Source organism: Acomys minous, assembly GCF_964271855.1.
Source record: "Acomys minous genome assembly, chromosome: 2".
In the NCBI taxonomy this organism is placed as follows: domain Eukaryota; kingdom Metazoa; phylum Chordata; class Mammalia; order Rodentia; family Muridae; genus Acomys; species Acomys minous.
This window is the reverse complement of record NC_140484.1, coordinates 69,226,853-69,240,054: the sequence shown is the minus strand read 5'-3', so window position 1 is coordinate 69,240,054 and position 13,202 is coordinate 69,226,853. Positions and strand designations below refer to the sequence as shown.

General features: G+C 47.9%; 1 long non-coding RNA gene across 2 annotated transcripts; it reads right to left on the bottom strand.

The window, feature by feature from the left end:
- On the bottom strand, positions 1 to 12,915 carry LOC311590145. Of its 2 annotated transcripts, none has more exons than XR_014776784.1 (4): positions 12,781 to 12,915; positions 3,786 to 4,124; positions 2,367 to 2,572; positions 1 to 296 (listed from the first exon to the last, which is right to left on the bottom strand). It is a non-coding gene; the product is annotated as an uncharacterized lncRNA (long non-coding RNA). The 2 variants fall into 2 exon arrangements; XR_014776785.1 differs by lacking the exon at positions 12,781 to 12,915 and adding an exon at positions 9,794 to 10,048.
- Positions 12,916 to 13,202: the final 287 nt, after the last annotated feature.

The window sequence follows — 13,202 nt, the reverse complement described above, 5'->3', positions numbered from 1 at the left end:
GGCCTGGGATGGAGGTGCATCCACGGAACTTAGCAGTTGGGGTGTGCTCTGACACACCCGCCTTCCCCACTGGCCTCTGAGCCTGGCCAGTGCTTCGTTTCTGTCAGCAGCACGCTGCGTTTCTCTGGCATCTCGTGCTGACCTGACCTCATGTCAAGCTGTGCGTTAGGTTTCTGTTGCTGATGTAATACAAATCACCACAAATGTCACGTATCCAAGATAGCAATAGTTTACTGTCCGATGGTTCTGGAGGTCAGGAATGTTGACGTCAAACTGCGGCCAGGTCTGCATGGCTTCTGAATGGGAGGGAAGGCAGGGGAGTCAGCAGGGTTACGCTCTGGGAGGGTGTGTCTTTTCTTCTCTGCTATCTAGAAGCTGGCTGCCTCCCTTGGCTCATAGTCTCTTCCTCTAGTCACTCTGACCTCTGCATCTGACTCAAGTTTTTTTCTTTGGGGGCTACTGTGATGACATGGGGCCCATCGGCAAAATCTTTCCAGAATAAGAGCCTTAATCCTATCTGCTAAGTCCTGCTTGCTATGGAAGGCCACACTCACAGATCATGAGAATTCTACGTGGGCATCTTTGAAAGGCACACCCCCCCCCCACCTGCTATCTAGCCACACCCTAACAAGACCCATGTGAACCGTTATGCCACACTGCACCCATCTGACAGATGGGAACATGGGTACATAACTGGAGACTGGCAGGTCCTGGACAGCAGAGGTGTAATCGTGTACCTCCCTGCCATGCTGAGTCTCTTACAAGCCCTGCCTCCTCCCCTGCCTCCTTGAAGCTCCAGATGATGGACTCCTGCCCTCCTAACAGTGGATACTTTCACATACTTATGCTGGACAGCTGCATGAGGACCCAGTTGCTGATGCTGATTCACAGCCAGGCATTGTAGTGGGCCCAGGAAGGAAGGCAGGGCACCGTCAGCTCTCCCTAGCTTGGCAGCCATGATGCTCGGGCTCCTCCAGTGTCCTTGACTAGATCAGTTCCCTCACATCCCCAAGTAACCAGCAGATTTTTCTCCTCTATGCATTTTTTCTTAATGCTACCGTCATTAGCATTTTTCTGTCATTGACCCTGGTCTTTCCTACTCAACTCCTCGAGGCCATAAATTGTACTCATTTCTCCTACCCAAGGGAATTGCAGGGCATTTTTAGTGTCTGTGGGGGGGGGGTAGAGATTATGAAATAGAAAAAGCTTTGCAGAAAGCCAACGCTCATGGATTCTTGAGGCTGTGTCTGATTGCGTTAGTGTTTTCATCTATGTCCTTCTGTGCACTTACCCACACTCCCTGAGATGGGATGGCAAGCACACTTCTTTGTCCTGTTTGCATTTGGCCATGTAACTTGCTTAGGCCAATGGAAGGAGAATGGATCTCACAGAAGCCGTATCTGAGCAGTTCCGAGCGTAGTTATATGAGTGGGCTCCACTTCTTGTGTTTTTACTTTTTTTTTTTTCACCTTTGGAGAAAACAGGAGGTGATCCCTCAACACGTGTCTCAGAGTGAAAGGACAAAAGGAACGTAGCCACCTTGCAGCTTGGAAGGTGAACAAAATCGAAACTGCTGTTGCAACAAAATAAGGCAGGGGATTTTTGTTACTGCAGCATAACCTTGCAAGTTCTGACCAATACAGAAATCATTGACAGACATCTCAGTGCACATTGACTTTCCTTCCTCCCAAAATGGAGACAGGGTTCAGACAGAACCCTGGCCCTGCTACCTGCAAGATGTGTGGTCCTTTTTTTTTTTTTTTTTAAAGATTTATTATTTTATTTTAAATATATTTATTTATGTATGTGTGCATCTGTGTTTCATTATATACACTTGAATGCAGGTACCCATGGATGCAGGAGGCCCTGGGTCTCACTGGGGCTGGAACTATAAGCAACTGTGAGCTCCCTCATGTGGGTGCTAGGAACTGAACTTGAGCCCTCTACAAGAGTAGTACACACTCCTAACCGCTGAGCCTTCTCTCCAACGTGCTGATTGATTGATTGATTGATTGATTGATTGATTTTGAAGAGAATGATAAATTCCTTTTGAGAGAAAGGATTCTTCATTTTTACTGTATTCATTTGTTTGCAGTTATAGGTGTGTGTATGGGTGCATGCTTGCCATGTACATATGTGGGGGTCAGAGGGCAACTTGCAGGCGTCCCTTTTCTCCTTCTACCTTGTGATTCCTGGGCATTGAATTCAGGTCCTCAGCCTTCGCAGCAAGTGTCTTTACCCACTGAGCCACCCTACTGCCCTCACCTAGACTCCTAAGATAGAGCCTTTCACTGGGACTTGAGGCTTGCTAATTAAGCTAGGCAGGTTGGCCAGGGAGCCCCAGGGATCTGTCAGCCTCTACTTACCCAGCCCTAGGATTGCCAATACCTGCCGCCTCCCCTTGATTCTCATGTGGGCTCTGGGAACCGAACTCAGGCCCTCGGGCTTGCGCAGCAACCACTTCACTAACTGAGCTGTATCTCCGGAGCCCTTGATCAGACTTGCCCAGCTCTACATTTTTTGCATCTTGTCTGCTCAGAACTTGTATGCTTTAAGGAATGCTGTGAAAATTCTGTAATAAAAATATCACAGGGAGCCACACACCGACACTAGTAGTAGTAATATTGACCATCATCCCGAAAGTAGGAAAGGCACACATGTTTACCACCCGATTAATGACATGTTATTTAGCCATTAAGTAATGTGGCATATTGATACCGTTATAGCATGAAAGACCCTTGAAGGTGTGAGTGCAAGGAATCAGCCAAACATTGCTCATACTGCATAGGTCTAGCTGTAGTGAATGCCTTGGACGTCAGTCCAGAGAGACGGGGATGTTAATGGGTAGCTGAGATTCTGGGAGCCACAGAGAGTGGAGAGACTGTGGGACAAGGGCAGGGACTTCCTCCGAGGGCAATGGACGTGTTTGAAGTTAGATAGGAGTAACGCAAGCACAACTGTCTCAATGTCCTAAAAGCCATTGGTGGCTGCCGCTGACTACTCGATGAGATGTGCACAACTTAGTGTAGGCTGTATACTACTTGAACTATGCTTCAATATTAAAGAAAACCTATCTGAGGCGGGGTGGAGGATGAGGAGCCAGAAACTGATGGCTTGTGGACGGACCTGGCCACCTCTTATCTTGCTTTTAGCTTCTAAGAAATGTCTCTCCTGTTCTGCTGATGTCACATGCCCAAAGAAAGAGAAAAGTTCTTTATTGTTTAGCTCCAAATAAATGGTTGTGATAGTTTTCAAAGAGCACCTTATTAAAAACATAGAAAGGAAAAGGGTGCAGTTGGGGGCAGAGGGGGAACTATACATGTATAAAAGGCAGAACGTGTTTTAGGAAGTGTGCATCTCATGCTCATAGGCCCCACGTCCTTCTGCTTTGCACTGTCCAGACTACTCAACACTGAAGTCTTCAAGTGGAGGCTCTATTTTTAATACATTTTATTTTTACATATACACTTACATTACTACACATATGTACAATAAACTACTTATAGCAAGAAGAACCATGGCACAATCAGGAATTATATAAATGTTACATTCTTAGTGTTTTGGCTATTTATGTTTGGCAGCCTTGAAGAAAATATCTTTCCTATCTTAGTGAGTCTAAAATTATGAATGTAAATCAATATCTATCATATCTCATCATTATCAACTTAAAACATCTATCTAGACCTAAAAACATCTTAGCCCCTAAACAACTAAGCTTAATTGTAAAACTAAACTGTCTGGTCTTAAATCCCATCAGAGACTTGAGGAGGAATAAAATTGATTACCTGAGTATGCCAGGAGTGCAGGTTATTAGCTTTCCGAATGAGAAGATGACAGAGACAGTTTGCTACTTGAATAGTCACCCAAAACTCTCTATAATGTTGGAGCATCATCTTCAGCCTTCTGGCCCAATATCTGACAGACGTATTTGTGAGGCAGGAACTATTAAGGACTTGTTTACCCTGGCTTGGCAGAGTGTGGCCGTCGACTCTGCCTGCATCGTGTGGAGGCTCTGGACAAGTTTCTCAGCTTCCTTCCCTCTTTCACTGGGCCTGATGCACTGGCACAGATGGCAGAGAGTGGGTGGTCCTTTCAGTATAGGTGGTCTTTTCTTCCTTTGTGGGCTAGGGAAAGAGGCATGGGTGAGGAAATGGGTGTGGCACACATGTAGATTCTGTCTCTTCCTTCCACGCCACATGCCCCATCAGAGGAGAGGGCTGCCTCCCCACAAGGCAAATGCTTGGCGATAGCACACCATCCAAGACAGAAGGAAATTCTAACTTCCCCTGTTTCCTTTCTGTACTTCATCTTCAGCCTTCAGTTTCACTGATTACCCAAGCAGCTGGTGGGGTGTCTTAGCAAAGATGACTTCGCCCTGGCATTGTGCGCGAAACTATAGATCTTAAGGCCAGGCAGAGATGAGGGATCATCTAGTGATGCACTTGTGCAAGCAAGAGGATCTGAGTGTGCCCAGAGGCCACCTTAAACAGCTGAGCACAGGAGCACACACTTATAATCCTATTACGGGGGTGGTAGATACAGGTAGGTACAGGGCTCACTAGGCTGTCCATCCAGGTTAATTGGTGAGCTCCAGGCTGATGGGACACCTTGCCTCAAAAAGAAAAAAACCAGAAGGGAATAAAAAGTAGATGGTGACAGATGGCATACAACGTGTTCTCTGCCTTCTACATACTCAGACTCATGTGAATGCTTGTGTATACATACAGACTCGGAGATCCAACGATGCTGTCCTGTGCTAATTCTATGGTTTGAGTCCTGGCCACTAGTACACAGGAGGCCTGAGCTGACAATTGTGAAGGGTCCATGCACGCACAGGGGACAATTGCATCACCACTGGTGTTGAGGGCACTTTAATTTCCTGGCCAGTTTTCACTTCACTCCGAGGAAGGAGGTCTGGTGTTATCTAAAGAGAGTTTAGAATCCAAGAGCCGTTTCTCGGGGCTTTAAAAACGTGTTTACCAAGCCCTCCAGTTCTCGGCTTGAAAGGCTCAGCCAAAGACGTGAGATATTCTGAGAACCATCCAGGACTCAGTCAATATTTATAGCCAGGGGCTTCAGCTCAGGTGGCTTCAGGAGACTGTTTGAGCCCCCACTTAACCAATGTACATTGATCATCTGCGGGAGACCTTTCGCCTGCTGGCTCCTCCATCTTTATTACACTGCGCAACTGGGAATACACTTGACTTTCAAAGGCTCAACTTGAGCCGTTCAAAGGGGAAAATTTTCACCTCTGTTTTTAAGCCCTATCTTGTTCTCCTGGAGTCTGAATAAATATTACTCAACAGGCGAAGTTACTTAAGCATCAATCATTTCCACTTCAAGGAGAATGGAAAGGGAACAAAGATGTAACAGCACAAAAAGACTGAAACTTAACCTCTAGCGCTGGGTGAATTCCAAGCTTGTTGAGATTAAAGAAGCCCCAGAGAGCCGAAGTTACCCCAGGTTCACCGGTGTACTCTTTCTCTCAAGGATTACACTCCACAACGAAGCAGGGTACCCTGCAAACCCAGGGCAGGTGGACGGCTCAGCTACTGTGGGAGTGTTTACTCTCTCTTCTTTTGAGGCATTTCCACAAGGCTTTTGCGTTCTTCTCCACACTCCTCCCTCGGATGGTCTCTAGCCCACTTTTCCACCCTAGCATCCTCCCTCTGTGGTTCTCCCCCCCTTTTATTCTATACCAGCCATTTTCAACCCTGAGGGGGCAAGACCCCTTTATGGGGTCAAATGACCCATTGACAGGGCTTGCCTAAGACCATCAGAAAACACAGATAATTATATTACTACTAATAACACTAACAAAATTACAGTTACGAAGTAACCACAAAAATACTGTTACGGTTGGGGTCGCCACAACATGAGGGACTGACATTAAAGGGCCGTAGCATTAGAAGGTTGAGAAGCATTGCTCTATACATACCTCAAAAGACTATAAAATGCCCCATAGAGAACATTTGGGCTCCAAAGCAGCTACTTCCTCTAAACACATGAGTGCCCAGTTGGGACTCTGAGATGCTCAAGGGCTGTGCAGAGCAGCCATGTTTTCCCACCTGCACTCCAGACTACCCTTTCTCTACTCATTTGGAAAGCCTGCTAAGGGCATAAATCTTGAATCCCACCTATCTCCACTGAACCTATATATTTTACACACTCCCAGGAGGGTCTCCTGCCCTTCATCATTGTGGGTCTGATATAACCGAGAAGGTGGCATGCATTTGGAGTTGGAAAAATCCTGCTAAATCATGGGTTTCTGGTCTCTGTGGCATGATGCTTTTAAACACTGCTTCCTTGGATAACAACACACAGTGTGGAATTCATTTTAGTCTATGCTCATGTGCAGGGTTTCCAGACCACTCACAGAGCTGTGTGAGGATCTCTGCAGCCAGTCAGTGTGAACATATTTACAACCCCAAAGAAACACTGTATTAGCTTTCCTTCTTGTTGTTGTGACAATATATCTAACAAGGAGCAGCTTAAGGGAAGAAGGGCCTATTTTGGCTCAGTCTGAGCGTACCACACACTGTGGTGACCCAGGAGCACAAGGCAGCTGCTTTCATTGTACCCACACTCAGGGAACGGAGAGGGCGGGTGCTCAGCTCTCTCTCCCTTTTATGCAGTCTGGGATGCTAGCTTGTGAAACATGCTGCCCATATTGAGGTCTTCCTCATTTAACCCACTAGAAACCATCTCCCGGGCATGCCCAGAGCTTAGACCCTATCAGGAACAATCACTAATAACTGCTGTATTCACCCTTTACTCATAATGCTGCCTCCCAGGTTTAAGCAACCACTAGTCCTTCTGTCTCTATGGATTTGCCTGTTCTGGGCATTTCCATATCGATTGAATCATGCAGCACATGGCCATTTGCCTGGCTTCTTCCACATAGCGCAGCATTTCCAATGCTAATGTGTTAACATTTATCAGCACATCATTTACTCTACTGGTTGAATCACAGTATGCCAAAGGGACAGGACCACTTTTTAATTAACCCATTAGCTGATTGGACGTTTGGGTTATTTCTATGATGGGGCCTATTATGAATAAGGCTCCCGTGAGCATCTGTGCATGATATTTTGTGTGGATACTTGCTTTCATTTCTCTTGGGAACGTGCCCACACATGGAGTGGCCAGGTCCTGTGACTAGTCTACCGATGTTATTTTGAGAAAGCGACAAGGATGTTTTCTGGAGGGAGGGTACCATTTCCTATACACCCAGCGGTGAGAGTTCCCCTGCATCCTTAGCAGTACATGCTTTGAATTTTTTTTAACCACACAGTGGATGTGAAGAGCTATAATCTACGTAGTTTTGATGGACTTACTGTCTTTAATGAATGTTGACACCAAATGTCTCCTGCATCGTTGACCATCTGGGTGTCTTTCCTGTGTGCCTTCTGAGTCACATGGGGAAATCTTAGCCAAGACCTCCACTCCCTCTCCACCCACCTCTCAAGAACACCAGGCTCTTCTTGGCTAGGTCTCCAGGTGGAAGTCCTAGCAATAACCAGGTGTGTCCCACGCAGGGTTTGTCCCCCAGTTCATGATGCCCACATTCAGTCCCACTCTCTTCCCAGGCTCGGGTTGAGACCAACTTTTCCCAGTTTATAACCTCTGCCTTCTGCCCTTCCCTCCGTCCCAGCCCTGTCCTTGTTTCATCTGCCTGTCATCTTCTGTTCCCCAGCCATCTCTAAAGCAGAGGATCGACTCCTCTGCTTAAGCCCCGATAGTCCCTCCCTAGCAGCTCCAACTCACAAGCAGACAGTGCTACGTATGATGCTCACACACTGGACAGTGGGCATCAGTGCAAAAGGGCTAACTTACAGGGCCGTAGAAGGACAGGCTGTTCACTGTCCAGGGCATTCATCACAAAGGGACACAAAGCTCAAGGTTTCTGGTGACGGGGCTGTTTCCCAATGTACTTGGAAAGGGCAACTTTGACATCCCTAATGAGCTCCTGATTTATGCTGCTTTAGGAACAAGGTCAGAGGAGCACTGGCTGCCTCGCTGTGAGTCCAAAGACATTTCTGTTGCGATGGGCAAGGAAGATGGAGATCACAGGAAAAGGGTTTGGATTTAGTGTCTCGTGTTCCTTCTCCCCCAAAACAGGCCACCTTTCAGCTCTGCTCTAGGCTTTCTGTGTGCACTCTCTGCACAATGAGTGCAGCCCTGGGCTAGGTTTCTACCATGGGTCCACTAGGAGAGGCACGGAACATTTGAATGCAGCAATTTCAAGTCCAAGCCTCTCACCCCTTCCCTGTGAGCATCTGTCACCATCATGCCTGAACTATTTGGGCGCTGTCATAGCTCTCCCCAAGCCCCACTCCTGAACCCTCCCCCTCATCCTTTTGTATTCACATCCAACAAAACCTAAGCCTTCACTGTCTGACCCTGGACCACGGCTTCCTGGTCCTCCCTACTCTACCCTCAGACCTAAGGGCTAAGCTTTGGCTCCAAGCTTTCTCTCATCTGCTATAGATCTTACAGCTCTTCAGTTTGTTGCCACAAACACATTAATAACTTTACTCATCCTACACCTTGCAGGCCTACTGTGCTCTGGATTTAGCATGTTAGATTAGTGAACAAAACTCTCAGGGGCTCGTGGTCACATAGGGAAGACTGCATGGCACTGTGCTGTAGGGTAAGAAGTGCCCTAATAGGGAAAAAAGGGGGCCAAAGCCTGGAACCATCAGTAAGGGCATTCATTCTGATCTGAGTGCCAAGGAAGACCCCCCAGTAGTGGCAGGATTGAGTCTAGAGTCATCAGCTACTTTGCAGGCTTATCTCTCCCTAACCACAGTCCCAGCCTGCCCTGTTCATCCCTCATACCTTCCTACGAGGAGTCCAGGGTGTCGTTGGCTTCTTCCAGAATAGGCCAACAGCCTGCTTCTAAACATGTCCATTCGTTCTTCTTTCTTCCTCAGTTAATTCTGGCTCCTCTCCTCTAGCTGTCAAACCCCTGCTGAGTCTTCAGGAGCTGTGGGAATCTCACCTCCTCCCCAAAGCCTCTCCTGCTTTCCCGGAGTCACACAGAACCCTCATCTGCTGCTCTTGTAGGGCTGCAGCAGGCCCAAGCATGGCAAACATGGCTCTGGCAGGCCGGGTTCTTCCCCCTCTCCCTCTTCTTCGTAAAAACCGTTAGATTACATTCCTCTAGCTAGCCACCAAGGGCCGTTTCCTTATTTGGCCACTTTCTCCTCCTGAGGTTGACCACCAAGGTCCAGCCATCAAAGTACTGAAGTCCAACAATCAAAAGCTCCCTCTGGTCTCCTTTGGCTCTCGTGCCCAATCAACACAAACAAACTCGACCTAACACAGGGTTTCCCTTTTTTCTTTTATAGCCTGCCTATGGACCACATCTGTCTCTTCTCTAGCCAGTGGCAATCCTCTGTCTTTCTGAGACAAATAATCTCTTCCCCCTCTGCCTTTTTCCTTCTCCCTTCTCCTTCATCCTCTGTCTCCTGGTTTTGTTTCTTATCCCCTGAGCTTTGTTCCCCTGGGGCAAATAAATCTCCTTTGTGCTGAGACCCTGGTCTCAGGGTGTCTTGTGTAGATTCTGTTGTTGTTTTTTCTAGTTGGGGTGCTAGAGTAGTCTGCGTGCACATTCTCTGTCCCCCTGACATCAGTGGACATTGGATTTGTCCATCACTGAGGAAAAACCTACCACAAGGCCTCACATGAAGGCAAGAGTTAGGCGAGCTGAGGAAGAGGCCCAGACACACTGAAATACAAGCAGGCTAGACGTAGCCACAAGTCTATACAGTCTATGCAGTCACCTTACCTGCTCCCTGACCTGTCTCAGTCACGTCACATTCATCTGACCCACCCACTGTAGGCCTGCAGCCAAACACTTTCCGGCTCTGTTCCTCTTTAAGTCTTCCCCCTTATCCACAGAACGTCTGAATGAAAACTGGAACACCAGGAAGGAAGGCTTGAATCCATCCTGGGTCCAACACTCTCTGCCATTCTTCTTGACCTGGCTGTTGCATTGTTCTGTTTCGCAACCCCCTGGCAAGCCTTGCCCTCCTAGCCCAGGCTATTTGGACTGGCCAGTAGCCCAATCCATATGACCTCGGCCCCGCCCCTCCTCCTGCACTTGGGCCCCTTCTCTTTAGCTTTGCTTTGGAGAAAGTTTACAGGCCTGTTTTCCTTATCTTGTTTGGTTATCTTGATCGGCATTTTCACTTTACATTGTGGGCCATTCTGCCTCCAGTTCTGACGTAGTTGTTGGGGGGAGGGGAGGATGCTGGAGAGAGGTTTGTTGATGATGGCTATATTTTATTATGTGTGATGGTCATGGGCCTGACAGGCAGTTCATCAAGCTGGTGGCTGGGGATGGGGGCGGGGAGGGAGGGCCGGGGAGGCGGGGGGGGGGGGGGGGGGGGGAGGGAGAAGGACACTAAATACCATGAAGTCACAGTACCAAATATTTTTCAAAGGGACATCAAAGTCTTTTTCCATGCTGTCTTGCCTTGACCCCATTTCACACTGGCAAAACACAAACTGAAATGAAAATAAAAATACCAGGTTGGCTCCATGTAGCCAGTTGGACTGTGCAGCTAATTCACAGACTCTATTAACATCACTAACTGCAAACATTCCAAGATTTATTTTCCTTCTTATATTTTTTTTCTTTTTTTCTTTTTCTTTTTTTTTTCTTTCTTTTTTTTTTTTTTTTTGCCTTTCCACTGGTGGGCTGTTTATTTCTAATAATTTGGTAGGGAAAAAACATTCGCTCATACCAGCAGAGGCCTTATATGCCAAGCTGCAAACCAGAGCACATTTTATTATGGAATAAAACCCTTGGAAAACAGGCTCCAGGGGGGCCTGCTGACTGCAAGTTTACAAGCGTAGTACAATTGACGCCATTATAATTAGTTCCCCCGAAAAGTCTTATTTTTCAGGGCAGAGATCTGAATCTTTCTCTTTGCACACGAATATCTCTGAACTAGAGCAAAAACATTATGGAGGGTGAGTCATGGGGCAGCTTTGGGCTTTAAACGCTAACTCAGATCCTATAAATCTAACCCACATTCTTTTACTGGGAATGACTGACTTTTATGAAAACCAAGGATAGTAAATCAGAACCCTAAATAGCTTACTTTGCAGCAGATAAATACAGATTTATGCGGTGACAAAGCCCTACATTAACCCTTTCCTGGTGTCGCAGAGGACTTGAGGGCTGTGGGTGCAGAGAGAGCTGGGGCCCTTCAGCTCTGCCCTTCTTCCTGGAGCCGGAGTGGCGAGGAGACTGACATGGGAGGCAGTGGTAGCTGATGCTATTCTCTGGATAAGGGTGCTTCCCAGTGCTCTAGCTCAGCTAGACGTGGTTCAGGCCTTCAGGATACTGGCTCTGGTTATTACAAGCTCTGCTAGAAAAGGTTCTGAGTGGGTGGCTGGGTTGGTGCCTCTTGTAGCCTAGGCTTCCAAAATCTCTTGAGAATTAAATTAGCAGTTACACACTATTCTCTCTCTCTCTCTCTCTCTCTCTCTCTCTCTCTCTCTCTCTCTCTCTCTCTCTTTCTCTTGTTCTCTCTTGCTCCCTTACTCCTCTGCTCTCTCTCCTTCTCACTCTCCACCCTCGTGTGTGTGTGTGTGTGTGTGTGTGTGTGTGTGTGTCATCCCACCCCACTGCGCCCTCCATTTCTTCCCTCTTTTTCTTTAGTTCTATTTTTCCTTCATTGCATTCTCTCTTTCCTTTCCCCTTCTTCCTTCCCTTCCTTCACTGGAGACTGAGCCTTTGCCTCAAGCAATGCTAGGCACCTGGTGCACCACCAAGATTCATCCCCCTCCTTGCCCTCAGTCATTTTTAATTTGAGATAGGTCTCCCTCAGATGCCAGGGGCCTTGAACTTGTAACTCTCCTGCTTTGGTTTCCCTAGCAACTGGGATTACAGTCCTATGCCACCAGGTGGTAAGGCTCTGTACTCCTAAGGAGCCAAGGAAAGACTTGGTAGGCTGGTGCTGGGACCATCCCACACTGTGAAGAGCTTGCTGGACCGACAATTAGTGCCCTCATCTCTTCTCCTGGTCTCACAGTTGAGCTTTGCAGCTTGAGGCTTCACCCGGTTTACTGAAAGATCCATGCTCTTAGCCCCGACACTGCAGTGATTTTCTGGGCTCCCTTCACTGTCCCAGAGTCCCTGTGGCTGGCATGTACTTCTCTCCTGGGGTGGGGGTGGGGGTCCACCCTGGCCTCACTGCACAGCCCAGCCCAGACTGGCCTAGTGCTTTTGTGTTTAAACAGGGTGTATCCTGTGTTGCCTTCTCAAATGTTAAAAGAATACTGGGACCTAGCGACCCTGGGAGGGAAAAAGGGGACATTTATCATTTTTATGTGGCATTTCAAAGCAGGAGATTCTCCCTTGGTCAGGAGACAAAGGCCTGCTCGGGGTTAATGGAGGAACCCCATTTAATCATTAACACTTAATACTAAAGAGTTTAAAGGGGGCAGTTGGCTCCTTGCTCAGCCTTTTGGTGCTGGGGATGACCAAGGAGTCTGGTGGGATTAAGTCAGGTCCTGGCACAAGAGGTTTTCTGTGGAAGCTGGGGTGGGAGCTAGGGGAGTGGGTGATGGTAGGTTTCACCCAAGTGACACCAAGTCACATGCCTAGCCCTTCCCATCAGCTCCCTGTATCCTGTGATGGTGACAGCACCCGGTCATTTTCTTAGCCAGCCAGGAAGGCCAACAGGGTAAACAGACCAAAGCCCAGTCCAGACCTGGGGGTGTGATGGGAAGCAGACAAAGACCCCAAAGCCAGTTCCTCACCTGTGCCACAGCCACTAGCGGGGCCTGCCACCGACGTATCCCCAGCAGCGACAAGCTCCACTCCATGGTTGCTCTGCACTGGAGCCTAAGGTTCACCTGCCTCCTATCCCAAGAATGGCCGGCCCAGCTCTTCACCTGTGCTTCATTTTAAGCACTTACTGGCACCTGGGAGAAGGTGCCTCTTATTGTGTTTTCCCAAGTGTCAGGACAAAGTCAGCGAGCAGTACCTAGTGGAGAAACTACTTCCTTTCTGGTCCTCCAGGCCATCTCACTGAAAACTGGGTAAGAAGGCTTCAAGCCCTTCATGCACCCAGTTGCCCTAAGCTGTCTACAGGCTTATGTCCTAGGCAGGGTTTCTGGGTGGAACTGAGTAGCACAATAATGTTTGCTGTGTTTCTGCATGTGTGTGTGTATGTGTGTGT